The sequence below is a fragment of the Pseudophryne corroboree genome, unplaced genomic scaffold (genome assembly GCF_028390025.1).
Source record: "Pseudophryne corroboree isolate aPseCor3 unplaced genomic scaffold, aPseCor3.hap2 scaffold_555, whole genome shotgun sequence".
NCBI classification, from domain to species: domain Eukaryota; kingdom Metazoa; phylum Chordata; class Amphibia; order Anura; family Myobatrachidae; genus Pseudophryne; species Pseudophryne corroboree.
In genome coordinates, this window is record NW_026970155.1 from 56,840 (window position 1) to 78,000 (window position 21,161).

At 49.6% G+C, this 21,161-nt stretch overlaps 22 non-coding genes and 1 pseudogene across 22 annotated transcripts; 21 read left to right on the forward strand and 2 right to left on the reverse strand.

The window, feature by feature from the left end:
* Positions 1-7,503: 7,503 nt before the first annotated feature.
* LOC135032954 (U1 spliceosomal RNA) lies at positions 7,504-7,667 on the forward strand. Its single transcript, XR_010228416.1, has one exon. It is a non-coding gene; the product is annotated as a U1 spliceosomal RNA (small nuclear RNA).
* Positions 7,668-7,819: 152 nt separating this feature from the next.
* Positions 7,820-7,961, forward strand: LOC135032840 (U1 spliceosomal RNA; annotated as a pseudogene).
* Positions 7,962-8,634: 673 nt separating this feature from the next.
* Positions 8,635-8,798, forward strand: LOC135032935 (U1 spliceosomal RNA). The gene has a single exon (XR_010228398.1). It is a non-coding gene; the product is annotated as a U1 spliceosomal RNA (small nuclear RNA).
* A 152-nt stretch (positions 8,799-8,950) lies between these two features.
* LOC135032893 (U1 spliceosomal RNA) lies at positions 8,951-9,113 on the forward strand. Its single transcript, XR_010228363.1, has one exon. It is a non-coding gene; the product is annotated as a U1 spliceosomal RNA (small nuclear RNA).
* Positions 9,114-9,787: 674 nt separating this feature from the next.
* Positions 9,788-9,951, forward strand: LOC135032921 (U1 spliceosomal RNA). Its single transcript, XR_010228385.1, has one exon. It is a non-coding gene; the product is annotated as a U1 spliceosomal RNA (small nuclear RNA).
* A 972-nt stretch (positions 9,952-10,923) lies between these two features.
* Positions 10,924-11,090, forward strand: LOC135032880 (U1 spliceosomal RNA). Its single transcript, XR_010228353.1, has one exon. It is a non-coding gene; the product is annotated as a U1 spliceosomal RNA (small nuclear RNA).
* A 152-nt stretch (positions 11,091-11,242) lies between these two features.
* LOC135032841 (U1 spliceosomal RNA) lies at positions 11,243-11,405 on the forward strand. The gene has a single exon (XR_010228318.1). It is a non-coding gene; the product is annotated as a U1 spliceosomal RNA (small nuclear RNA).
* Positions 11,406-12,076: 671 nt separating this feature from the next.
* LOC135032918 (U1 spliceosomal RNA) lies at positions 12,077-12,240 on the forward strand. The gene has a single exon (XR_010228382.1). It is a non-coding gene; the product is annotated as a U1 spliceosomal RNA (small nuclear RNA).
* Positions 12,241-12,392: 152 nt separating this feature from the next.
* On the forward strand, positions 12,393-12,555 carry LOC135032873 (U1 spliceosomal RNA). The gene has a single exon (XR_010228346.1). It is a non-coding gene; the product is annotated as a U1 spliceosomal RNA (small nuclear RNA).
* Positions 12,556-13,226: 671 nt separating this feature from the next.
* Positions 13,227-13,391, forward strand: LOC135032853 (U1 spliceosomal RNA). Its single transcript, XR_010228330.1, has one exon. It is a non-coding gene; the product is annotated as a U1 spliceosomal RNA (small nuclear RNA).
* A 152-nt stretch (positions 13,392-13,543) lies between these two features.
* LOC135032847 (U1 spliceosomal RNA) lies at positions 13,544-13,706 on the forward strand. The gene has a single exon (XR_010228324.1). It is a non-coding gene; the product is annotated as a U1 spliceosomal RNA (small nuclear RNA).
* A 674-nt stretch (positions 13,707-14,380) lies between these two features.
* On the forward strand, positions 14,381-14,544 carry LOC135032931 (U1 spliceosomal RNA). Its single transcript, XR_010228394.1, has one exon. It is a non-coding gene; the product is annotated as a U1 spliceosomal RNA (small nuclear RNA).
* Positions 14,545-14,696: 152 nt separating this feature from the next.
* LOC135032842 (U1 spliceosomal RNA) lies at positions 14,697-14,859 on the forward strand. The gene has a single exon (XR_010228319.1). It is a non-coding gene; the product is annotated as a U1 spliceosomal RNA (small nuclear RNA).
* Positions 14,860-15,533: 674 nt separating this feature from the next.
* LOC135032956 (U1 spliceosomal RNA) lies at positions 15,534-15,697 on the forward strand. The gene has a single exon (XR_010228417.1). It is a non-coding gene; the product is annotated as a U1 spliceosomal RNA (small nuclear RNA).
* A 152-nt stretch (positions 15,698-15,849) lies between these two features.
* On the forward strand, positions 15,850-16,012 carry LOC135032865 (U1 spliceosomal RNA). Its single transcript, XR_010228339.1, has one exon. It is a non-coding gene; the product is annotated as a U1 spliceosomal RNA (small nuclear RNA).
* Positions 16,013-16,686: 674 nt separating this feature from the next.
* On the forward strand, positions 16,687-16,850 carry LOC135032957 (U1 spliceosomal RNA). Its single transcript, XR_010228418.1, has one exon. It is a non-coding gene; the product is annotated as a U1 spliceosomal RNA (small nuclear RNA).
* Positions 16,851-17,002: 152 nt separating this feature from the next.
* LOC135032859 (U1 spliceosomal RNA) lies at positions 17,003-17,165 on the forward strand. The gene has a single exon (XR_010228335.1). It is a non-coding gene; the product is annotated as a U1 spliceosomal RNA (small nuclear RNA).
* Positions 17,166-17,839: 674 nt separating this feature from the next.
* On the forward strand, positions 17,840-18,003 carry LOC135032944 (U1 spliceosomal RNA). The gene has a single exon (XR_010228406.1). It is a non-coding gene; the product is annotated as a U1 spliceosomal RNA (small nuclear RNA).
* A 152-nt stretch (positions 18,004-18,155) lies between these two features.
* LOC135032892 (U1 spliceosomal RNA) lies at positions 18,156-18,316 on the forward strand. Its single transcript, XR_010228362.1, has one exon. It is a non-coding gene; the product is annotated as a U1 spliceosomal RNA (small nuclear RNA).
* Positions 18,317-18,990: 674 nt separating this feature from the next.
* Positions 18,991-19,154, forward strand: LOC135032960 (U1 spliceosomal RNA). The gene has a single exon (XR_010228421.1). It is a non-coding gene; the product is annotated as a U1 spliceosomal RNA (small nuclear RNA).
* A 152-nt stretch (positions 19,155-19,306) lies between these two features.
* LOC135032861 (U1 spliceosomal RNA) lies at positions 19,307-19,469 on the forward strand. Its single transcript, XR_010228337.1, has one exon. It is a non-coding gene; the product is annotated as a U1 spliceosomal RNA (small nuclear RNA).
* An 824-nt stretch (positions 19,470-20,293) lies between these two features.
* On the reverse strand, positions 20,294-20,456 carry LOC135032843 (U1 spliceosomal RNA). Its single transcript, XR_010228320.1, has one exon. It is a non-coding gene; the product is annotated as a U1 spliceosomal RNA (small nuclear RNA).
* A 152-nt stretch (positions 20,457-20,608) lies between these two features.
* On the reverse strand, positions 20,609-20,772 carry LOC135032820 (U1 spliceosomal RNA). The gene has a single exon (XR_010228299.1). It is a non-coding gene; the product is annotated as a U1 spliceosomal RNA (small nuclear RNA).
* Positions 20,773-21,161: the final 389 nt, after the last annotated feature.

Below are 21,161 nucleotides of genomic sequence, written 5' to 3' on the forward strand. Positions count from 1 at the left end.
CACATTCTGCTGAGACTTACTTGTCAGTGCGGGTTCCGGACGGCAGGCGGCGGGTGGGAGGGCAGACGGGGAGCAGGTGTCACAAGGAGTGTGTGGGTAACTAATTCACAATACTTCCGCTCAACGTGGCACTGCTGGTCCTTCATCTCCCATGTCTCTTCACCAGGTGGCGGGCGGCCCGGAAATTAAGTGATGTGTTGTGCAGCAGTCAGTGTGAAGTGACTGTGAGTAACACTGGTGGTGCTGATGATGCTGCTGCAGAATCTGGAAGCAATTAATTCATAAATATAATGTACTCTATCAGTGTTTCTCTGACGTCCTAGTGGATGCTGGGAACTCCGTAAGGACCATGGGGATTAGCGGCTCCGCAGGATACTGGGCACAAAAGTAAAGCTTTAGGACTACCGGTGTGCACTGGCTCCTCCCCCTATGACAATCATCCAAGCCTCAGTTAGATTTTTGTGCCCGGCCGAGAAGGGTGCACACTAGGGGCTCTCCTGAGCTTCTTAGTGAAAGTTTAGTTTTAGGTTTTTTATTTTCAGTGAGACCTGCTGGCAACAGGCTCACTGCATCGAGGGACTAAGGGGAGAAGAAGCGAACTCACCTGCGTGCAGAGTGGATTGGGCTTCTTAGGCTACTGGACACCATTAGCTCCAGAGGGACCGAACACAGGCCCAGCCTCGGAGCTCGGTCCCAGAGCCGCGCCGCCGGCCCCCTTACAGAGCCAGAAGCAAGAAGAGGTCCGGAAAATCGGCGGCAGAAGACATCCTGTCTTCACCAAGGTAGCGCACAGCACTGCAGCTGTGCGCCATTGCGCCTCAGCACACTTCACACTTCGGTCACTGAGGGTGCAGGGCGCTAGGGGGGGGCACCCTGAGCAGCAATAGAAACACCTTGGCTGGCGAAAATACATCATATATAGCCCCCAGGGCTATATGGATGAATTTTAACCCCTGGCAGATTCCACAGAAAAACGGGAGAAAAGGCCGCCGAGAAGGGGGCGGAGCCTATCTCCTCAGCACACTGGCGCCATTTTCTCTCACAGCTCCGTTGGAGGGAAACTCCCTGGCTCTCCCCTGCAGTTACTACACTACAGAAAGGGGTTAAAAAAGAGAGGGGGGCACTAATTAGGCGTAGTATAACAATACAGCAGCTATAAGGGGAAAAACACTTATATAAGGTTATCCCTGTATATATATATATATATATATAGCGCTCTGGTGTGTGCTGGCATACTCTCCCTCTGTCTCCCCAAAGGGCTAGTGGGGTCCTGTCCTCTATCAGAGCATTCCCTGTGTGTGTGTGTGTCGGTACGATTGTGTCGACATGTATGAGGAGGAAAATGGTGTGGAGGCGGAGCAATTGCCTGTAATGGAGTTGTCACCCCCTAGGGAGTCGACACCTGAGTGGCTGAGCTTATGGAAGGAATTACGTGACAGTGTCAGCTCTTTACAAAAGATTGATGACATGAGACAGCCGGCTACTCAGCCTGTGCCTGTCCAGGTGTCTCAAAAGCCATCAGGGGCTCTAAAACGCCCGTTACCGCAGATGGCAGATACAGACGCCGACACGGATACTGATTCCAGTGTCGACGATTAAGAGACGAATGTGACTTCCAGTAGGGCCACACGTTACATGATTGAGGCTATGGAAAATGTTTTTACACATTTCTGATAATACCAGTACCACTAAAAAGGGTATTATGTTGGGTGAGAAAAAACTGCCTGTAGTTTTTCCTGCATCTGAGGAATTAAATGAAGTGTGTGATGATGCGTGGGTTTCCCCCGATAAAAACTGTTAATTCCTAAAAAGTTATTAGCATCATACCCCTTCCCGCCAGAGGATAGGGCACATTGGGAAACACCCCCTAGGGTGAATAAAGCGCTCACACGCTTGTCTAAACAGGTGGCACTACCGTCCCCGGATACGGCCGCCCTTAAGGAACCTGCTGACAGAAAGCAGTAAAATATCCTAAAATGTATATACACTCACACGGGTGTGATACTGCGACCAGCAATCGCCTCAGCCTGGATGTGCAGTGCTGGGGTGGCTTGGTCGGATTCCCTGACTGACAATATTGATACCCTAGATAGGGACAGTATATTACTGACTATAGAGCATTTAAAAGATGCTTTCTATATATGCGTGATGCACAGAGGGATATTTGCCGACTGGCATCAAGAGTAAGTGCGCTGTCCATTTCTGCCAGAAGAGGGTTATGGACAAGACAGTGGTCAGGTGATGCTGATTCCAAAAGGCATATGGAAGTATCGCCTTATAAAAGGGAGGAGTTATTTGGGGTAGGTCTAACAGACCTGGTGGCCACGGCAACGGCTGGGAAATCCACATTTTTACCCCAGGTAGCCTCTCAACATAAGAAGACGCCGTATTATCAGGCGCAGTCCTTTGGGCCCCATAAGGGCAAGCGGGCAAAAGGCTCCTCATTTCTGCCCCGTGGCAGAGGGAGAGGAAAAAGGCTGCAGCAAACAGCCAGTTCCCAGGAACAGAAACGGTGGGGGCCCGTCTCATAAATTTCAGCGTGCAGTGGGATCACTCACAGGTGGACCCCTGGATCCTTCAGGTGGTATCTCAGGGGTACAAATTGGAATTCGAGACGTCTCCCCTTCGCCGTTTTCCTAAAGTCTGCTTTACCGACGTCTCCCTCCGACAGGGAGGCGGTATGGGAAGCCATTCACAAGCTGTATTCCCAGCAGGTGATAATCAAGGTACCCCTCCTACAACAGGGAAAGGGGTATTATTCCACGCTGTTTGTGGTACCGAAGCCGGACGGCTCGGTGAGACCTAATTTAAATCTGAAATCCTTGAACACTTACATACAAAGGTTCAAATTCAAGATGGAGTCACTCAGAGCGGTGATGGCAAACCGGGAAGAAGGGGATTATATGGTGTCTCTGGACATCAAGGATGCTTATCTCCATGTCCCAAATTACCCTTCTCACCAAGGGTACCTCAGGTTTGTGGTACAGAACTGTCACTATCAGTTTCAGACGCTGCCGTTTGGTTTGTCCACGGCACCCCGGGTCTTTACCAAAGTAATGGCCGAAATGATGATACTCCTTCGAAGGAAGGGAGTTTTAATTATCCCTTACTTGGACGATCTCCGGATAAGGGCAAGATCCAGGGAACAGTTGGTAGTCGGGGTAGCACTATCTCAAGTAGTGTTGCGGCAGCACGGTTGGATTCTTAATATTCCAAAATCGCAGCTGATTCCGACGACACGTCTTCTATTCCTAAGGATGATCCTGGACACAGTCCAGAAAATAAGAATTTACTTACCGATAATTCTATTTCTCATAGTCCGTAGTGGATGCTGGGGACTCCGAAAGGACCATGGGGAATAGCGGCTCCGCAGGAGACTGGGCACAAAGTAAAAGCTTTAGGACTAGCTGGTGTGCACTGGCTCCTCCCCCTATGACCCTCCTCCAAGCCTCAGTTAGGATACTGTGCCCGGACGAGCGTACACAATAAGGAAGGATTTTGAATCCCGGGTAAGACTCATACCAGCCACACCAATCACACCGTACAACTTGTGATCTGAACCCAGTTAACAGCATGATAACAGAAGGAGCCTCTGAAAAGATGGCTCACAACAACAATAACCCGATTTTTGTAACAATAACTATGTACAAGTAATGCAGACAATCCGCACTTGGGATGGGCGCCCAGCATCCACTATGGACTATGAGAAATAGAATTATCGGTAAGTAAATTCTTATTTTCTCTAACGTCCTAGTGGATGCTGGGGACTCCGAAAGGACCATGGGGATTATACCAAAGCTCCCAACCGGGTGGGAGAGTGCGGATGACTCTGCAGCACCGAATGAGAGAACTCCAGGTCCTCCTCAGCCAGGGTATCAAATTTGTAGAATTTAGCAAACATGTTTTCCCCTGACCAAGTAGCTGCTCGGCAAAGTTGTAAAGCCGAGACCCCTCGGGCAGCCGCCCAAGATGAGCCCACTTTCCGTGTGGAATGGGCTTTTACAGATTTTGGCTGTGGCAGGCCTGCCACAGAATGTGCAAGCTGAATTGTACTACAAATCCAACGAGCAATCGTCTGCTTAGAAGCAGGAGCACCCAGCTTGCTGGGTGCATACAGGATAAACAGCGAATCAGATTTTCTGACTCCAGCCGTCCTGGAAACATATATTTTCAGGGCCCTGACTACGTCCAGCAACTTGGAATCCTCCAAGTCCCTAGTAGCCGCAGGCACCACATATGAAAAATTAGGTAAGGGCTTTTATAGGATAAAGCCGCCAATTCTGAGACACGATGTACAGAGAGCCAACGTAAAAAATAACAATGTTTATTAATAAAACATATAAAAAGATTAATTGTCAAATAACCGGTGAAAAATATATATAAATATATATAAGAACATTCTACCTTTGAGAAAGTCACGTGAACGTGACGAAACGCGTCAGGACCCGCCCCTATCCACACTCAGCTCAGGTGAAATCTTCCAGGTGTTCCTTGGTCCCCGCTGCACCCTCCTTCTACAGCATCCGACATCAGCGGCTTCAGCGCACACGCCGCCACGACCGGGTTGTGAGAGAGACGGTCCATTCCTTTCCGCTGCACAGCGTATATGGGCATTGCAGGACATTGAAGCCGAGGACGCTCGGCTCTTACCAGCCCATTTTGGAAAGGTATTGAATATCAATTTCAACTGAGGGACTTTTTTATTCATTAGGATCCTACCAACACACCTGGTATTTATCAACTATCTAACAAGTGAATCACTGAACTTTTCACCCCAATAAGCTGAGTCATTACAATATACCACTAGTTCACGTCTAGTGACTGTTCTTATATATATTTGTATATATTTTTCACCGGTTATTTGACAATTAATCTTTTTATATGTTTTATTAATAAACATTGTTATTTTTTACGTTGGCTCTCTGTACATCATGTTTCGTTCCTGATATTCAGCGCAGCCGTTTGTTCTTTTTCTATGCTATCACCACAATACTACACATAGTATTCCGGCAAGCGCAGACTATCAGGAACATAAAATTGTGATTATTTAATTCTATGAAACACGTATTGGTTTTCACTTTTTATTTTGATGATTAGGCGCTCGTTTGTTGCAGTTTTTTGTTTTGGTCAATTCTGAGACACGCCTGGCTGAAGCCAGGGCTAACAGCATTACCACTTTCCATGTGAGATATTTTAAGTCCACAGTGGTGAGTGGTTCAAACCAATGTGATTTTAGGAATCCCAAAACTATATTGAGATCCCAAGGTGCCACTGGAGGCACAAAAGGAGGCTGTATATGCAGTACTCCCTTGACAAACGTCTGAACTTCAGGAACAGAAGCCAGTTCTTTTTGGAAGAATATTGACAGGGCCGAAATTTGAACCTTAATGGACCCTAATTTGAGGCCCATAGACAGTCCTGTTTGCAGGAAATGCAGGAAACGACCCAGTTGAAATTCCTCTGTAGGGGCCTTCCTGGCCTCGCACCACGCAACATATTTACGCCAAATACGGTGATAATGTTGTATGGTTACATCCTTCCTGGCTTTGATCAGGGTAGGGATGACTTCATCCGGAATGCCTTTTTCCTTCAGGATCCGGCGTTCAACCGCCATGCCGTCAAACGCAGCCGCGGTAAGTCTTGGAACAGACATGGTCCCTGCTGGAGCAGGTCCTTTCTTAGAGGTAGAGGCCACGGGTCTTCCGTGAGCATCTCTTGAATTTCCGGGTACCAAGTCCTTCTTGGCCAATCCGGAGCCACGAGTATAGTCTTTACTCCTCTCCTTCTTATGATTCTCAGTACTTTTGGTATGAGAGGAAGAGGAGGGAACACATACACTGACTGGTACACCCACGGTGTTACCAGAGAGTCCACAGCTATTGCCTGAGGGTCCCTTGACCTGGCGCAATATCTGTCCAGCTTTTTGTTGAGGCGGGACGCCATCATGTCCACCCTTTGGTTTTTCCCAACGGTTCACAATCATGTGGAAGACTTCTGGGTGAAGTCCCCACTCCCCCGGGTGAAGATCGTGTCTGCTGAGGAAGTCTGCTTCCCAGTTGTCCACTCCCGGAATGAACACTGCTGACAGTGCTATCACATGATTCTCCGCCCAGCGAAGAATCCTTGCCACTTCCATCATTGCCCTCCTGCTTCTTGTGCCGCCCTGTCTGTTTACGTGGGCGACTGCCGTGATGTTGTCCGACTGGATCAACACCGGCTGACCCTGAAGCAGAGGTCTTGCCTGACTTAGGGCATTGTAAATGGCCCTTAGTTCCAGGATATTTATGTGAAGTGACGTTTCCATGCTTGACCACAAGCCCAGGAAATTTCTTCCCTGTGTGACTGCTCCCCAGCCTCTCAGGCTGGCATCCGTGGTCACCAGGACCCAATCCTGAATGCCGAATCTGCGGCCCTCTAGGAGATGAGCACTCTGTAACCACCACAGGAGAGACATCCTTGTCCTTGGAGACAGGGTTATCCGCTGATGCATTTGAAGATGCGATCCGGACCATTTGTCCAGCAGATCCCACTGAAAAGTTCTTGCATGGAATCTGCCGAATGGAATCGCTTCGTAAGAAGCCACCATCTTTCCCAGGACCATTGTGCATTGTACTGACACTTGGCCTGGTCTTAGGAGGTTCCTGACTATGTCGGATAACTCCTTGGCTTTCTCCTCCGGGAGAAACACCTTTTTCTGTACTGTGTCCAGAATCATCCCTAGGAACAGCAGACGTGTCGTCGGAATCAGCTGCGATTTTGGAATATTTAGAATCCATCCGTGCTGTCGTAGTACTACTTGAGATAGTGCTACTCCGACCTCTAACTGTTCTCTGGACCTTGCCTGCTTACTTTGTGCCTTCCAATGCACAATGCAAACTACAGGTAGTGCTGCAGGGCCCACACCCTTTTACTTGCCGTACAGAGCAGCTCTGGAGCTGTTACAGTGCCCAGCTGCTGCAAGAAATCAGCTTGAATGCTTCAGGGGCTGGGGCATAGCCAACATGAGCCCCACACCGAAGGAGGGTGGAGGTGTTTAATGCGAACTAGGGGTCATCCAAGCACCGCAAAAGGCCGCCATGCCCTGCACGCCCCTTTTCTCTTTTCATATGCAGACGAGGGTTGAAGCCAACTTTGACCCACTGCTTGGATGACATCACCGTATGCAAATCCATCTGCTGCAGGCCTTCCCCCAGGAATGCTTGCACTAGTTGTTGCATTTGGTTTGTTGTTTGACCCACTGCTTGGATGACATCACCGTATGCAAATCCATCTGCTGCAGGCCTTCCCCCAGGAATGCTTGCACTAGTTGTTGCATTTGGTTTGTTGTTTGGGGGTGCTTCATTATTAGGCAGCCTTCTGCCCTCCCATGTTCATCTGAAAATTTGTGTTCTCCCTGCAGTTGTTGTCCCCAGATGAGAGTTCCCTTGTGCTGCCTCAGTTGAATCTCCTTTACTTGACAGAGATGTGCCTGAGCAGCGGCCCTCCCCAGCCCTATCCCAAATCATACTTATTTTGCATAGGAGATACCATGGTCATGAAGATTGTTCTCCCAGGGTGAGGTTCATTCATTGCATTCTGGGTATGCTGACCCCTGTGATTTCCCCAAATGTGGGAAACTCGACTGCATTATTTGTGGTAGTGGGGGACTGTGTTTGTGCTTTCCTCTGGTCAGCTCTGGTAAAAGTCAGATTTATTTGTCTCAGATCTTCCTCTAGCCTTGTTCTTCTTTCGAGAGTTCCCTTGTGCTGCCTCAGTTGGATCTCCTTCACTTGACAGGGTGGTACCCGAGCAGCGACCCTCCCCAGCTCTAGCCCAACTTCTACTTACCTGGCAGGTGAGATACTATGATCATGTAAGTGCTTCTCCCAGGGCAAGGCTCACCCATTGCACTCTGGGTGTGCTGCTCCTGCGATTTCCCCAAATGTGGGAAACTTGACTGCATAATTTGTGTTTCCCCTGGTCGGCTCTCATATAATTCAGATCTCTTTGTCTCAGGTCTCTCTCCAGCCTAGTTTGCTGTCTGTTTCAACTTCTCTTTTCTTGAGCCGCTCCCTTCTATGCCCTTGCGCACTATCCTGACTTCTCCCGTCTGCTTACTTTGTGCCTTCCAATGCACAATGCAAACTACAGGTAGTGCTGCAGGGCCCACACCCTTTTACTTGCCGTTCAGAGCAGCTCTGGAGCTGTTACAGTGCCCAGCTGCTGCAAGAAATCAGCTTGAATGCTTCAGGGGCTGGGGCATAGCCAACATGAGCCCCACACCGAAGGAGGGTGGAGGTGTTTAATGCGAACTAGGGGTCATCCAAGCGCCGCAAAAGGCCGCCATGCCCTGCACGCCCCTTTTCTCTTTGAAGCCAACTTTGACCCACTGCTTGGATGACATCACCATATGCAAATCCATCTGCTGCAGGCCTTCCCCCAGGAATGCTTGTACTAGTTGTTGCATTTGGTTTGTTGTTTGGGGGTGCTTCAGTATTAGGCAGCCTTCTGCCCTCCCATGTTTATCTGGAAATATGTGTTCTCCCTGCAGTTGTTGTCCCCAGATGAGAGTTCCCTTGTGCTGCCTCAGTTGAATCTCCTTTACTTGACAGAGATGTGCCTGAGCAGCGGCCCTCCCCAGCCCTATCCAAAATCATACTTATTTTGCATAGGCGATACCATGGTCATGAAGATTGTTCTCCCAGGGTGAGGTTCATTCATTGCATTCTGGGTATGCTGACCCCTGTGATTTCCCCAAATGTGGGAAACTCGACTGCATTATTTGTGGTAGTGGGGGACTGTGTTTGTGCTTTCCTCTGGACAGCTCTGGTAAAAGTCAGATTTATTTGTCTCAGATCTTCCTCTAGCCTTGTTCTTCTTTCGAGAGTTCCCTTGTGCTGCCTCAGTTGGATCTCTTTCACTTGACAGGGGGGTGCCAGAGCAGCGACCCTCCTCAGCTCTAGCCCAACTCCTACTTACCTGCCAGGTGAGATACTTTGATCATGAAGGTGCTTCTCCCAGGGCAAGGCTCACCCATTGCACTCTGGGTGTGGTGCCCCTGCGATTTCCCCAAATGTGGGAAGCTTGACTGCATAATTTGTGTTTCCCCTGGTCAGCTCTCGTATAATTCAGATCTCTTTGTCTCAGGTCTCTCTCCAGCCTAGTTTGCTGTCTGTTTCCACTTCTTTTTTCATGGGCCCCTCCCTTTTATACCCTTGTGCACTATCCTGACTTCTCCTCCTGTCTGCTTACTTTGTGCCTTCCAATGCACAATGCAAACTACAGGTAGTGCTGCAGGGCCCACACCCTTTTACTTGCCGTACAGAGCAGCTCTGGAGCTGTTACAGTGCCCAGCTGCTGCAAGAAATCAGCTTGAATGCTTTAGGGGCTGGGGCATAGCCAACATGAGCCCCACACCGAAGGAGGGTGGAGGTGTTTAATGTGAACTAGGGGTCATCCAAGCGCCGCAAAAGGCCGCCATGCCCTGCACGCCCCTTTTCTCTTTTCATATGCAGACGAGGGTTGAAGCCAACTTTGACCCACTGCTTGGATGACATCACCGTATGCAAATCCATCTGCTGCAGGCCTTCCCCCAGGAATGCTTGCACTAGTTGTTGCATTTGGTTTGTTGTTTGGGGGTGCTTCAGTATTAAGCAGCCTTCTGCCCTCCCATGTTCATCTGAAAATATGTGTTCTCCCTGCAGTTGTTGTCCCCAGATGAGAGTTCCCTTGTGCTGCCTCAGTTGAATCTCCTTTACTTGACAGAGATGTGCCTGAGCAGCGGCCCTCCCCAGCCCTATCCCAAATCATACTTATTTTGCATAGGAGATACCATGGTCATGAAGATTGTTCTCCCAGGGTGAGGTTCATTCATTGTATTCTGGGTATGCTGACCCCTGTGATTTCCCCAAATGTGGGAAACTCGACTGCATTATTTGTGGTAGTGGGGGACTGTGTTTGTGCTTTCCTCTGGTCAGCTCTGGTAAAAGTCAGATTTCTTTGTCTCAGATCTTCCTCTAGCCTTGTTCTTCTTTCGAGCGTTCCCTTGTGCTGCCTCAGTTGGATCTCTTTCACTTGACAGGGGGGTGCCCGAGCAGCGACCCTCCCCAGCTCTAGCCCAACTCCTACTTACCTGCCAGGTGAGATACTATGATCATGAAGGTGCTTCTCCCAGGGCAAGGCTCACCCATTGCACTCTGATTTCCCCAAATGTGGGAAGCTTGACTGCATAATTTGTGTTTCCCCTGGTCGGCTCTCGTATAATTCAGATCTCTTTGTCTCAGGTCTCTCTCCAGCCTAATTTGCTGTCTGTTTCCACTTCTTTTTTCATGAGCCCCTCCCTTTTATACCCTTGTGCACTATCCTGACTTCTCCTCCTGTCTGCTTTCTTTGTGCCTTCCAATGCACAATGCAAACTACAGGTAGTGCTGCAGGGCCCACACCCTTTTACTTGCCGTACAGAGCAGCTCTGGAGCTGTTACAGTGCCCAGCTGCTGCAAGAAATCAGCTTGAATGCTTCAGGGGCTGGGGCATAGCCAACATGAGCCCCACACCGAAGGAGGGTGGAGGTGTTTAATGCGAACTAGGGGTCATCCAAGCGTCGCAAAAGGCCGCCATGCCCTGCACGCCCCTTTTCTCTTTTCATATGCAGACGAGGGTTGAAGCCAACTTTGACCCACTGCTTGGATGACATCACCGTATGCAAATCCATCTGCTGCAGGCCTTCCCCCAGGAATGCTTGCACTAGTTGTTGCATTTGGTTTGTTGTTTGGGGGTGCTTCAGTATTAGGCAGCCTTCTGCCCTCCCATGTTCATCTGAAAATATGTGTTCTCCCTGCAGTTGTTGTCCCCAGATGAGAGTTCCCTTGTGCTGCCTCAGTTGAATCTCCTTTACTTGACAGAGATGTGCATGAGCAGCGGCCCTCCCCAGCCCTATCCCAAATCATACTTATTTTGCATAGGAGATACCATGGTCATGAAGATTACTCTCCCAGGGTGAGGTTCATTCATTGCATTCTGGGTATGCTGACCCCTGTGATTTCCCCAAATGTGGGAAACGCGACTGCTTTTATTTGTTGGTAGTGGGGGGACTGTGTTTGTGCTTTCTTCTGGTCAGCTCTGGTAAAAGTCAGATTTCTTTGTCTCAGATCTTCCTCTAGCCTTGTTCTTCTTTCGAGAGTTCCTTTGTGCTGCCTCAGTTGGATCTCCTTCACTTGACAGGGGGGTGCCCGAGCAGCGACCCTCCCCAGCTCTTGCCCAACTCCTACTTACCTGCCAGGTGAGATACTATGATCATGAAGGTGCTTCTCCCAGGGCAAGGCTCACCCATTGCACTCTGGGTGTGCTGCCCCTGCGATTTCCCCAAATGTGGGAAACTTGACTGCATAATTTGTGTTTCCCCTGGTCGGCTCTCGTATAATTCAGATCTCTTTGTCTCAGGTCTCTCTCCAGCCTAGTTTGCTGTCTGTTTCCACTTCTCTTTTCTTGAGCCGCTCCCTTCTATGCCCTTGCGCACTATCCTGACTTCTCCCGTCTGCTTACTTTGTGCCTTCCTACGCACAATGCGAACTACAGGTAGTGCTGCAGGGCCCACACCCTTTTAGTTGCCTTACAGAGCAGCTCTGGAGCTGTTACAGTGCCCAGCTGCTGCAAGAAATCAGCTTGAATGCTTCAGGGGCTGGGGCATAGCCAACATGAGCCCCACACCGAAGGAGGGTGGAGGTGTTTAATGCGAACTAGGGGTCATCCAAGCGCCGCAAAAGGCCGCCATGCCCTGCATAACCCTTTTCTCTTTTCATATGCAGATGAGGGTTCCAGCCAACTTTGGCCCACTGCTTGGATGACATCACCGTATGCAAATCCGTCTTCTGCAGACCTTCACCCAGGAATGCTTTTACTAGTTGTTGCATTTGGTTTGTTGTTTGGGGGTGCTTCAGTATTAGGCAGCCTTCTGTCCTCCCATGTTCATCTGAAAATATGTGTTCTCCCTGCAGTTGTTGTCCCCAGATGAGAGTTCCCTTGTGCTGCCTCAGTTGAATCTCCTTTACTTGACAGAGATGTGCCTGAGCAGCGGCCCTCCCCAGCCCTATCCCAAATCATACTTATTTTGCATAGGAGATACCATGGTCATGAAGATTGTTCTCCCAGGGTGAGGTTCATTCATTGCATTCTGGGTATGCTGACCCCTGTGATTTCCCCAAATTTGGGAAACTCGACTGCATTATTTGTGGTAGTGGGGGACTGTGTTTGTGCTTTCCTCTGGTCAGCTCTGGTAAAAGTCAGATTTCTTTGTCTCAGATCTTCCTCTAGCCTTGTTCTTCTTTCGAGAGTTTCCTTGTGCTGCCTCAGTTGGATCTCCTTCACTTGACAGGGGGGTGCCCGAGCAGCGACCCTCCCAAGCTCTAGCCCAACTCCTACTTACCTGCCAGGTGAGATACTATAATCAGGAAGGTGCTTCTCCCAGGGCAAGGCTCACCCATTGCACTCTGGGTGTGCTGCTCCTGCGATTTCCCCAAATGTGGGAAACTTGACTGCATAATTTGTGTTTCCCCTGGTCGGCTCTCGTATAATTCAGATCTCTTTGTCTCAGGTCTCTCTCCAGCCTAGTTTGCTGTCTGTTTCAACTTCTCTTTTCTTGAGCCGCTCCCTTCTATGCCCTTGCGCACTATCCTGACTTCTCACGTCTGCTTACTTTGTGCCTTCCAATGCACAATGCAAACTACAGGTAGTGCTGCAGGGCCCACACCCTTTTACTTGCCGTTCAGAGCAGCTCTGGAGCTGTTACAGTGCCCAGCTGCTGCAATAAATCAGCTTGAATGCTTCAGGGGATGGGGCATGGCCAACATGAGCCCCACACCAAAGGAGGGTGGGGGTGTTTAATGCGAACTAGGGGTCATCCAAGCATCGCAAAAGGCCGCCATGCCCTGCACGCCCCTTTTCTCTTTTCATATGCAGATGAGGGTTGAAGCCAACTTTGACCCACTGCTTGGATGACATCACCGTATGCAAATCCGTCTTCTGCAGAACTTACCCCAGGAATGCTTGCACTAGTTGTTGCATTTGGTTTGTTGTTTGGGGGTGCTTCAGTATTAGGCAGCCTTCTGCCCTCCCATGTTCATCTGAAAATATGTGTTCTCCCTGCAGTTGTTGTCCCCAGATGAGAGTTCCCTTGTGCTGCCTCAGTTGAATCTCCTTTACTTGACAGAGATGTGCATGAGCAGCGGCCCTCCCCAGCCCTATCCCAAATCATACTTATTTTGCATAGGAGATACCATGGTCATGAAGATTACTCTCCCAGGGTGAGGTTCATTCATTGCATTCTGGGTATGCTGACCCCTGTGATTTCCCCAAATGTGGGAAACGCGACTGCTTTATTTGTTGGTAGTGGGGGACTGTGTTTGTGTTTTCCTCTGGTCAGCTCTGGTAAAAGTCAAATTTCTTTGTCTCAGATCTTCCTCTAGCCTTGTTCTTCTTTCGAGAGTTTCCTTGTGCTGCCTCAGTTGGATCTCCTTCACTTGACAGGGGGGTGCCCGAGCAGCGACCCTCCCCAGCTCTAGCCCAACTCCTACTTACCTGCCAGGTGAGATACTATGATCATGAAGGTGCTTCTCCCAGGGCAAGGCTCACCCATTGCACTCTGGGTGTGCTGCCCCTGCGATTTCCCCAAATGTGGGAAACTTGACTGCATAATTTGTGTTTCCCCTGGTCAGGTCTCGTATAATTCAGATCTCTTTGTCTCAGGTCTCTCTCCAGCCTAGTTTGCTGTCTGTTTCAACTTCTCTTTTCTTGAGCCGCTCCCTTTTATACCCTTGTGCACTATCCTGACTTCTCCTCCTGTCTGCTTACTTTGTGCCTTCCAATGCGCAATGCAAACTACAGGTAGTGCTGCAGGGCCCACACCCTTTTACTTGCCTAACAGAACAGCTCTGGAGCTGTTACAGTGCCAAGCTGCTGCAAGAAATCAGCTTGAATGCTTCAGGGGATGGGGCATGGCCAACATGAGCCCCACACCGAAGGAGGGTGGGGGTGTTTAATGCGAACTAAGGGTCATCCAAGCGCCGCAAAAGGCCGCCATGCCCTGCATACCCCTTTTCTCTTTTCATATGCAGATGAGGGTTCCAGCCAACTTTGGCCCACTGCTTGGATGACATCACCGTATGCAATTCCGTCTTCTGCAGAACTTCCCCCAGGAATGCTTGTACTAGTTGTTGCATTTGGTTTGTTGTTTGGGGGTGCTTCAGTATTAGGCAGCCTTCTGCCCTCCCATGTTCATCTGAAAATATGTGTTCTCCCTGCAGTTGTTGTCCCCAGATGAGAGTTTCCTTGTGCTGCCTCAGTTGAATCTCCTTTACTTGACAGAGATGTGCATGAGCAGCGGCCCTCCCCAGCCCTATCCCAAATCATACTTATTTTGCATAGGAGATACCATGGTCATGAAGATTGTTCTCCCAGGGTGAGGTTCATTCATTGCATTTTGGGTATGCTGACCCCTGTGATTTCCCCAAATGTGGGAAACTCGACTGCATTATTTGTGGTAGTGGGGGACTGTGTTTGTGCTTTCCTCTGGTCAGCTCTGGAAAAAGTCAGATTTCTTTGTCTCAGATCTTCCTCTAGCCTTGTTCTTCTTTCGAGAGTTCCCTTGTGCTGCCTCAGTTGGATCTCTTTCACTTGACAGGGGGGTGCCCGAACAGCGACTTTCCCCAGCTCTAGCCCAACTCCTACTTACCTGCCAGGTGAGATACTATGATCATGAAGGTGCTTCTCCCAGGGCAAGGCTCACCCATTGCACTCTGGGTGTGCTGCCCCTGCGATTTCCCCAAATGTGGGAAACTTGACTGCATAATTTGTGTTTCCCCTGGTCGGCTCTCGTATAATTCAGATCTCTTTGTCTCAGGTCTCTCTCCAGCCTAGTTTGCTGTCTGTTTCCACTTCTCTTTTCTTCAGCCGCTCCCTTCTATACCCTTGTGCACTATCCTGACTTCTCCTCCCATCTGCTTACTTTGTGCCTTCCAATGCACAATGCAAACTACAGGTAGTGCTGCAGGGCCCACACCCTTTTACTTGCCTTACAGAGCAGCTCTGGAGCTGTTACAGTGCCCAGCTGCTGCAAGAAATCAGCTTGAATGCTTCAGGGGATGGGGCATGGCCAACATGAGCCCCACACCAAAGGAGGGTGGAGGTGTTTAATGCGAACTAGGGGTCATCCAAGCACCGCAAAAGGCCACCATGCCCTGCACGCCCCTTTTCTCTTTTCATATGCAGATGAGGGTTGAAGCCAACTTTGACCCACTGCTTGGATGACATCACCGTATGCAAATCCGTCTTCTGCAGAACTTCCCCCAGGAATGCTTGGACTAGTTGTTGCATTTGGTTTGTTGTTTGGGGGTGCTTCAGTATTAGGCAGCCTTCTGCCCTCCCATGTTCATCTGAAAATATGTGTTCTCCCTGCAGTTGTTGTCCCCAGATGAAAGTTCCCTTGTGCTGCCTCAGTTGAATCTCCTTTACTTGACAGAGATGTGCATGAGCAGCGGCCCTCCCCAGCCCTATTCCAAATCATACTTATTTTGCATAGGAGATACCATGGTCATGAAGATTTTTCTCCCAGGGTGAGGTTCATTCATTGCATTTTGGGTATGCTGACCCCTGTGATTTCCCCAAATGTGGGAAACTTGACTGCATTATTTGTGGTAGTGGGAGACTGTGTTTGTGCTTTCCTCTGGTCAGCTCTGGTAAAAGTCAGATTTCTTTGTCTCAGATTTTCCTTTAGCCTTGTTCTTCTTTCGAGAGTTCCCTTGTGCTGCCTCAGTTGGATCTCCTTCACTTTACAGGGGGGTACCCGAGCAGCGACCCTCCCCAGCTCTAGCCCAACTCCTACTTACCTGCCAGGTGAGATACTATGATCATGAAGGTGCTTCTCCCAGGGCAAGGCTCACCCATTGTACTCTGGGTGTGCTGCTCCTGCGATTTCCCCAAATGTGGGAAACTTGACTGCATAATTTGTGTTTCCCCTGGTCGGCTCTCGTATAATTCAGATCTCTTTGTCACAGGTCTCTCTCCAGCCTAGTTTGCTGTCTGTTTCCACTTCTCTTTTCTTCAGCCGCTCCCTTCTATACCCTTGTGCACTATCCTGACTTCTCCTCCCGTCTGCTTACTTTGTGCCTTCCAATGCACAATGCAAACTACAGGTAGTGCTGCAGGGCCCACACCCTTTTACTTGCCTTACAGAGCAGCTCTGGAGCTGTTACAGTGCCCAGCTGCTGCAAGAAATCAGCTTGAATGCTTCAGGGGATGGGGCATGGCCAACATGAGCCCCACACCAAAGGAGGGTGGAGGTGTTTAATGCGAACTAGGGGTCATCCAAGCACCGCAAAAGGCCGCCATGCCCTGCACGCCCCTTTTCTCTTTTCATATGCAGATGAGGGTTGAAGCCAACTTTGACCCACTGCTTGGATGACATCACCGTATGCAAATCCGTCTTCTGCAGAACTTCCCCCAGGAATGCTTGCACTAGTTGTTGCATTTGGTTTGTTGTTTGGGGGTGCTTCAGTATTAGGCAGCCTTCTGCCCTCCCATGTTCATCTGAAAATATGTGTTCTCCCTGCAGTTGTTGTCCCAAGATGAGAGTTCCCTTGTGCTGCCTCAGTTGAATCTCCTTTACTTGACAGAGATGTGCATGAGCAGCGGCCCTCCCCAGCCCTATTCCAAATCATACTTATTTTGCATAGGAGATACCATGGTCATGAAGATTTTTCTCCCAGGGTGAGGTTCATTCATTGCATTTTGGGTATGCTGACCCCTGTGATTTCCCCAAATGTGGGAAACTTGACTGCATTATTTGTGGTAGTGGGAGACTGTGTTTGTGCTTTCCTCTGGTCAGCTCTGGTAAAAGTCAGATTTCTTTGTCTCAGATTTTCCTTTAGCCTTGTTCTTCTTTCGAGAGTTCCCTTGTGCTGCCTCAGTTGGATCTCCTTCACTTTACAGGGGGGTACCCGAGCAGCGACCCTCCCCAGCTCTAGCCCAACTCCTACTTACCTGCCAGGTGAGATACTATGATCATGAAGGTGCTTCTCCCAGGGCAAGGCTCACCCATTGTACTCTGGGTGTGCTGCTCCTGCAATTTCCCCAAATGTGGGAAACTTGACTGCATAATTTGTGTTTCCCCTGGTCGGCTCTCGTATAATTCAGATCTCTTTGTCTCAGGTCTCTCTCCAGCCTAGTTTGCTGTCTGTTTCCACTTCTCTTTTCTTCAGCCGCTCCCTTCTATACCCTTGTGCACTATCCTGACTTCTCCTCCCGTCTGCTTACTTTGTGCCTTCCAATGCACAATGCAAACTACAGGTAGTGCTGCAGGGCCCACACCCTTTTACTTGCCTTACAGAGCAGCTCTGGAGCTGTTACAGTACCCAGCTGCTGCAAGAAATCAGCTTGAATGCTTCAGGGGATGGGGCATGGCCAACATGAGCCCCACACCAAAGGAGGGTGGAGGTGTTTAATGCGAACTACGGGTCATCCAAGCACCGCAAAAGGCCGCTATGCCCTGCACGCCCCTTTTCTCTTTTCATATGCAGATGAGGGTTGAAGCCAACTTTGACCCACTGCTTGGATGACATCACCGTATGCAAATCCGTCTTCTGCAGAACTTCCCCCAGGAATGCTTGCACTAGTTGTTGCATTTGGTTTGTTGTTTGGGGGTGCTTCAGTATTAGGCAGCCTTCTGCCCTCCCGTGTTCATCTGAAAATATGTGTTCTCCCTGCAGTTGTTGACCCAAGATGAGAGTTCCCTTGTGCTGCCTCAGTTGAATCTCCTTTACTTGACAGAGATGTGCATGAGCAGCGGCCCTCCCCAGCCCTATTCCAAATCATGCTTATTTTGCATAGGAGATACCATGGTCATGAAGATTTTTCTCCCAGGGTGAGGTTCATTCATTGCATTTTGGGTATGCTGACCCCTGTGATTTCCCCAAATGTGGGAAACTTGACTGCATTATTTGTGGTAGTGGGGGACTGTGTTTGTGCTTTCCTCTGGTCAGCTCTGGTAAAAGTCAGATTTCTTTGTCTCAGATTTTCCTCTAGCCTTGTTCTTCTTTCGAGAGTTCCCTTGTGCTGCCTCAGTTGGATCTCCTTCACTTTACAGGGGGGTACCCGAGCAGCGACCCTCCCCAGCTCTAGCCCAACTCCTACTTACCTGCCAGGTGAGATACTATGATCATGAAGGTGCTTCTCCCAGGGCAAGGCTCACCCATTGCTCTGGGTGTGCTGCTCCTGCGATTTCCCCAAATGTGGGAAACTTGACTGCATAATTTGTGTTTCCCCTGGTCGGCTCTCGTATAATTCAGATCTCTTTGTCTCAGGTCTCTCTCCAGCCTAGTTTGCTGTCTGTTTCCACTTCTCTTTTCTTGAGCCGCTCCCTTCTATGCCCTTGCGCACTATCCTGACTTCTCCTCCTGTCTGCTTACTTTGTGCCTTCCAACGCACAATGCGAACTACAGGTAGTGCTGCAGGGCCCACACCCTTTTACTTGCCTTACAGAGCAGCTCTGGAGCTGTTACAGTGCCCAGCTGCTGCAAGAAATCAGCTTGAATGCTTCAGGGGCTGGGGCATAGCCAACATGAGCCCCACACCAAAGGAGGGTGGAGGTGTTTAATGCAAACTAGGGGTCAGCCAAGCGCCGCAAAAGGCCACCATGCCCTGCACGCCCCTTTTCTCTTTTCATATGCAGACGAGGGTTGAAGCCAACTTTGACCCACTGCTTGGATGACATCACCATATGCAAATCCATCTGCGGCAGGCCTTCCCCCAGGAATGCTTGCACTAGTTGTTGCATTTGGTTTGTTGTTTGGGGGTGCTTCAGTATTAGGCAGCCTTCTGCCCTCCCATGTTCATCTGAAAATATATGTTCTCCCTGCAGTTGTTGTCCCCAGATGAGAGTTCCCTTGTGTTGCCTCAGTTAAATCTCCTTTACTTGACAGAGATGTGCATGAGCAGCGGCCCTCCCCAGCCCTATTCCAAATCATACTTATTTTGCATAGGAGATACCATGGTCATGAAGATTTTTCTCCCAGGGTGAGGTTTATTCATTGCATTTTGGGTATGCTGACCCCTGTGATTTCCCCAAATGTGGGAAACTTGACTGCATTATTTGTGGTAGTGGGAGGCTGTGTTTGTGATTTCTTCTGGTCAGCTCTGGTAAAAGTCAGATTTCTTTGTCTCAGATTTTCCTTTAGCCTTGTTCTTCTTTCGAGAGTTCCCTTGTGCTGCCTCAGTTGGATCTCCTTCACTTTACAGGGGGGTACCCGAGCAGCGACCCTCCCCAGCTCTAGCCCAACTCCTACTTACCTGCCAGGTGAGATACTATGATCATGAAGGTGCTTCTCCCAGGGCAAGGCTCACCCATTGTACTCTGGGTGTGCTGCTCCTGCAATTTCCCCAAATGTGGGAAACTTGACTGCATAATTTGTGTTTCCCCTGGTCGGCTCTCGTATAATTCAGATCTCTTTGTCTCAGGTCTCTCTCCAGCCTAGTTTGCTGTCTGTTTCCACTTCTCTTTTCTTCAGCCGCTCCCTTCTATACCCTTGTGCACTATCCTGACTTCTCCTCCCGTCTGCTTACTTTGTGCCTTCCAATGCACAATGCAAACTACAGGTAGTGCTGCAGGGCCCACACCCTTTTACTTGCCTTACAGAGCAGCTCTGGAGCTGTTACAGTGGCCAGCTGCTGCAAGAAATCAGCTTGAATGCTTCAGGGGCTGGGGAATAGCCAACATGAGCCCCACACCGAAGGAGGGTGGAGGTGTTTAATGCAAACTAGGGGTCAGTCAAGCGCCGCAAAAGGCCACCATGCCCTGCACGCCCCTTTTCTGTTTTCATATGCAGACGAGGGTTGAAGCCACCTTTGACCAACTGCTTGGATGACATCACCACAAATCCATCTGCGGCAGGCCTTCCCCCAGGAATGCTTGCACTAGTTGTTGCATTTGGTTTGTTGTTTGGGGGTGCTTCAGTATTAGGCAGCCTTCTGCTCCACCCTCCTTTGGTGTGGGGCTCATGTTGGCCATGTCCCATCCCCTGAAGCATTCAAGCAGATTTCTTGCAGCAGCTGGGCACTGTAACAGCTCCAGAGACGCTCTGTAAGGCAAGTAAAAGGGTGTGGGCCCTGCAGCACTACCTGTAGTTTGCATTGTGCATTGGAAGGCACAAAGTAAGCAGACGGGAGGAGAAGTCAGGATAGTGCACAAGGGTATAGAAGGGAGCGGCTGAAGAAAAGAGAAGTGGAAACAGACAGCAAACTAGGCTGGAGAGAGATCTGAGACAAAGAGATCTGAATTATACGAGAGCCGACCAGGGGAAACACAAATTATGCAGTCAAGTTTCCCACATTTGGGGAAATCGCAGGGGCAGCACACCCAGAGTGCAATGGGTGAGCCTTGCCCTGGGAGAAGCACCTTCATGATCATAGTATCTCACCTGGCAGGTAAGTAGGAGTTGGGCTAGAGCTGGGGAGGGTCGCTGCTCGGGCACCCCCCTGTTAAGTGAAGGAGATCCAACTGAGGCAGCACAAGGGAACTCTCGAAAGAAGAACAAGGCTAAATGAAAATCTGAAACAAAGAAATCTGACTTTTACCAGAGCTGACCAGAAGAAATCACAAACACAGCCTCCCACTACCACAAATAATGCAGTCGAGTTTCCCACATTTGGGGAAATCACAGGGGTCAGCATACCCAAAATGCAATGAATGAACCTCACCCTGGGAGAAAAATCTTCATGACCATGGTATCTCCTATGCAAAATAAGTATGATTTGGAATAGGGCTGGGGAGGGCCGCTGCTCATGCACATCTCTGTCAAGTAAAGGAGATTCAACTGAGGCAGCACAAGGGAACTCTCATCTTGGGACAACAACTGCAGGGAGAACATATATTTTCAGATGAACATGGGAGGGCAGAAGGCTGCCTAATACTGAAGCACCCCCAAACAACAAACCAAATGCAACAACTAGTGCAAGCATTCCTGGGGGAAGGCCTGCCGCAGATGGATTTGCATATGGTGATGTCATCCAAGCAGTTGGTCAAAGTTGGCTTCAACCCTCGTCTGCATATGAAAAGAGAAAAGGGGCGTGCAGGGCATGGTGGCCTTTTGCGGCGCTAGGCTGACCCCTAGTTTGCATTAAACACCTCCACCCTCCTT